We start from the raw sequence: 4,683 nt of genomic DNA, 5'->3' as shown, positions 1-4,683 counted from the left end.
GACCAGGGATAAAGAAAGTGAAAGTCCACTCCGGAGCTGGAGAGGGAACTCTGATGGTGCGCCTCCCGGCCTGTCCTGCCATCGCAGCAGGATGGACTTGACCTGGAACCAGGCCCCGCTGGCGCCTCCCCGCCTCCCACAGGCTTTTCCCAACAGGTAACAGGTCAAGGGCCACCTCAGCTTGCTTCCAGGGAAGCTGAGCTGAGACCCTTCTCCCTGGCTGGCTCCTAACACCTGCTGAAAGCCACGCCACGCCTGGAGGTGCTGATGGCTGTTTGTGCCCATGTGGGTGCCTGCTTCTGAATACAGCCAGTGCTGCCGAAGGGGTCGCCAAGGACAGGGGATGAGACAGCGTCCTGGGGACACTGCTTAACCCCAAGAGTCACACAAAAGTTTATCCTCCACACACTTTTTTTTGTTTTGCTGAAGCCATTTTGGTTGTGTCCTCAGGGCTGGACTGGCACACTTGTGCACTCCATTCCTCTGGGGACCTTCCTTCAGCCCAGCTACAGGGGACATATGGTGCTTGCAGAGATGGAGACAGAGGATGCAGAATCTAGACATTCCTTCCTAATCATCCAAAGGAGAGGCCGTTGTGTCCAGCGCTCTGTGTGTGTGTATTTTAGTAGATCTTGTGTTCTCTTGTAAAATAGATAAGCCACATAATATTTTTTTTATCATGAACTCTGTTAATGAAACACTTGGAACTCATCAAAATGTACCAGAACATAAACTTTTCCAGGCAAAAAAAAAAAAAAAAAAAGATTGACACCTAAGGAATACGCCTAACAACACCATCTCAGCCAGAACATGAAGTGCAAAGTTCCTGTAATCCAACTGTGATTGCCAACCACTGCAGCTGCCCATGAGGGAAAAAAACATGGGCGTTTTTCCTTACCTGGTTGGGAAGACACTCTTCACCCTCTAAGCAACAGAGACGGTCCCTGGATTCACCGTAGAGGTAAGGAATCTACGTGGTTTACCAGGCACAGAAATCCACCTGCACTTGCACACAGCTTGGGACGATGCTGTCGCCCAGCAACTGTCAAACGACTCCACTGCTGATGTCACAGGCAGTGTCATAACAAGCAGGCACCATGATTTATGCATGCAGCTGCGGAAGGCTGGCTCCCCACTGTGGTGAGGGTCCTGGACAAGAGCCCAGGAAGGATGCTGGCAGTCTGACAGCAGTCACCGGGGTCTCTAGAAGGTTCTCCATGGACGGAGATGGGGCCTGGGACTAGCTAAAGTCCAGCAGACAAAATGCTGCGCCATTTCATTAATGTGACTTCCGACTCCTTGTTCCCGCACATGTGGATTTTTATAGGAGTTTGTTTTGTGAGTGAATAGCAGGCTGCTGTCTCTTGGGAATCGTAAAAGGAATGGAGGCTTATAATGGAGAGAAAATACACGTTAGAGTGTTTCAGGTGTGTGCTATGTTCCAGGCGTTTTCCATGGATCATCTCATCCCCCAGAGCAGTTTCACTAGGTCAGTATCTTTAATTTCTTTCTTAAAAACCTAGGCCAGGCACAGTGACACACACCTCTAATGCCAGCGACTCAGGAGGCCGAGGCAGGAGGATCACAAGTTCAAAGCCAGCCTCAGCAACTAAGGTGAGGCCCTCAGCAACTTAGCAAGACCCTGTCTCTAAATAAAAAAATAAAAAGGGCTGGGGATGTGGCTTAGTGGTAAAGTGCCTCTGGGCTCAATTTCCCACTACCAATAACTAAGTAACTAACTAAATACCTGACAGGAAAATGTTGTACATATTTGTGGTATTCAAGATGATATTTTTATATATGTGCCCATTATGAAATGGCTCATTCAGGTTATTGAACATATTCATTATCAGTTATTATCAGCTTTACTGACGAGGAAACCAAAGTTCACAGAGGCCCCCATCTCAGAATGAATGAGCCATGGAGACTGGCCTCCACTCTGCACCCGAGTGACTGCACAGTCTGGTCTTCTTGTGGACCTGGTGCATGTGTGAGTGGGAGGACTTGTGGCACATGAATTGCACCAAACCTCTGAGAATTATTTCCTAGTCAAAGTTATAGTTCATTCCTTGGCTTGCGGTGCATTCATAAAGGCTGCGGTGCCAAGTTGTGTCTGGTCAGGAAACAAGAACCCGCTGTGAAGTGTTTGGACAGAGGGGCTTTGGTTTTAGGAGGTAATTGTGAAAGTGTTGGGAGGGGTAGGGTTCAGGTGGGCAGCTGCAGCTGAAATTCACATGGACCCCCTTCCCCGAGAGCAGTTATAAAGGTGGGCACGAGCCCCCGTCCCCAAGAAAGAAAGACAAGTAAACAGCCCCACCCATTTCAGTGCTCTGGAGATGGACCCAGCCACACAGCAGAGAAGTGTCTGTCCCTGGGCACTCGCTGCCCCGTGCGCAGGCTGCAGCACTCAGCTCTGGCGGGTTCTGTCCACATCCACCCCCACCAGCTGGGTCAGTATGGGACTTCTGCCAGGAGGGGCAGCCTGTGAGGACCAGCCGCTCCCCCATTGCCACGGAAGCAGATCTGCCCCAGTAGATGGTGCTCATACCCAGGATGGTTCAGTGACAGTGACCTCCCCGAGGCAGGGGTGGGGAAGAGTCAAAGGTTGGGCCTCTACTGGCCCGAGGACAAGGATGTGATTGGGGCCAGTGGGTCACACACGGAAGACAATGAGAGTCGCCAAGCTGACCCTAGCTCTTTGGTAGAAGCAGAGATGACTCAAAAGCCCAGGGAAGACCTGGGAGCAGCCTAAATTGTGAATGTGCTCTGCCATCTACATTCAGGTGCCTCGGCAGAGGATGGAGGCCTCCAGGATTTGAGGTGTGTGAGCAGTCTATCAAATCACTGGCTGACCACTAAGCTATGCAGGTGGGAGGCAACCACAGGAATCCAGTGCCGAAGTCCGGCTGCAGCAAAATAACGCGGGGGTGGGGGTGGGGGGGTGACGAGCAACTTGTGTACATTGATGCAGCAGGAGTGGGAGCCGTTTATTGTAGGACAGGAGGGGTATATATACATTCCACACAGTTTATCTTAATTAACAGAAACTAGATACAGCAGTCAACCAATAAGGAATCTCCACACTTAATGGCTCGCTGGTGTTACTTCACAAACCACTCCCTCTGGCAAAATGCCAGGCACCATCTTGACTTGTTTTTAGACCCTAACAATCCAATTAAAAAACAAAACAATCTGCTTTCAAGCAATACAGGAATGACTGCACACCACAAGGTGGATAAATTTCACAGCTAAAGTTCAGGTAAACCATTGAACAAATAACTACAAAACAACTTCCAGGGAAAAAACAATCAGAATCCAGAGTGGCTACAATGACCATTTTTTAAACAAACAAACAAACAAAAATGACAAGACATGAAGAGTAACAAAAGTGTGACTCACACTGGGGGCGGGGGGAGAAACCAATGCAAACCTTCTTTGAGTTACTTTAACTGTTAGATTTGTCAAAGATTTCAAAGGAGATATAGTAACTATGTTCTAACAAATTACAAAAAATAGTATTCACAGACATAAAGGAAAACATGACAACAATGAATGAACAATAGTGATTCTCAATAGTACCAATAAGAGATTATTAAAAAATGAAATATCTGGTGCTGAAGAGTCCAGCAACTAAATAAGATCACACTGAGGCTGTTCAAGACAAGATTCAACATGGAAGAAGGGAGAATTGGTGAACTGGAAGATAGACTGAGAGAAATATCCAATCTAAACAACAAAGAAAAAAAATGCAGAAAATGAACAGAGCTGCAGTGTCCTGTCTTCTACCATGTGTTCCAATATGCACTTCAGGAGCATTTCAGGAGAGGAGAGAGCGGAAAGGGGCAGAAGAATATATTTGAATAAATAATGGCTTCAAACTCCCCCAGTTAATTGGAGAGTATTAATCTACAGAGCCAAGAAATTCAACAAACTCCAAGTAGAAGATCCACACCTAAACAGATGATAGTCAAAATATGAAAGCCAAAGACTCTGTTATCACTGAAGCAGAACCCAGAGACCAACACCAGTACAATTCAGAATCAAAGAAGGCATGAAGGTAGTTGTGTGACCTATTCAAAGTGCTGAAGGGAGGAAAAAGCTGACTGTCAATTAGGAGGTCTGTCTCCAGAGATAGTATCCTCCAAAAATAAGGGTGGTGGGCAGGAGATGTAGCTCAGTGGTGGAGCACTTGCTTTGCATGGACAGGCCCTGGGTTCTATCCCCAGCAACACACACACACACACACACAGAGTAAGGTCTGATCCTGTCTATGACACATAACAACTTTGTTTCCAAAAACTCAAATAAGTGGAGAATAAAATGATGGGAAAAGAGACCCCTCACAGGTGGTGATGGAAGAGAGCTAGAGTGTTGTGCTGGGCAGAATGACGCCCCTCACCCCAAATTCATGTCCCCCTGGAGCCTGGGAGTGTGACCTTATTTGGAAATCGGCCATCCATTTACCCACTTCTGAAGACGTAATCAAGTTAAGTGTGGTCACACCAGATTAGAGCCAGCCCCAATCCAATGACCAATGACTTCATAAGAAAGGAAAATGTGGACACGGAGACACAGAAGAGCGTCGTACGCTAACAGACGCAGGGATCAGCATGGTGTGTCCGTGTGCCAAGACACAGAAGCGGCTGCTGGGACCTCCAGAGGCAGGAAGAGGTGAGAGAGAAG

The sequence above is a fragment of the Ictidomys tridecemlineatus genome, chromosome 12 (assembly GCF_052094955.1).
Source record: "Ictidomys tridecemlineatus isolate mIctTri1 chromosome 12, mIctTri1.hap1, whole genome shotgun sequence".
In the NCBI taxonomy this organism is placed as follows: Eukaryota; Metazoa; Chordata; class Mammalia; order Rodentia; family Sciuridae; genus Ictidomys; species Ictidomys tridecemlineatus.
Note: the sequence above shows the minus strand (reverse complement) of the source record.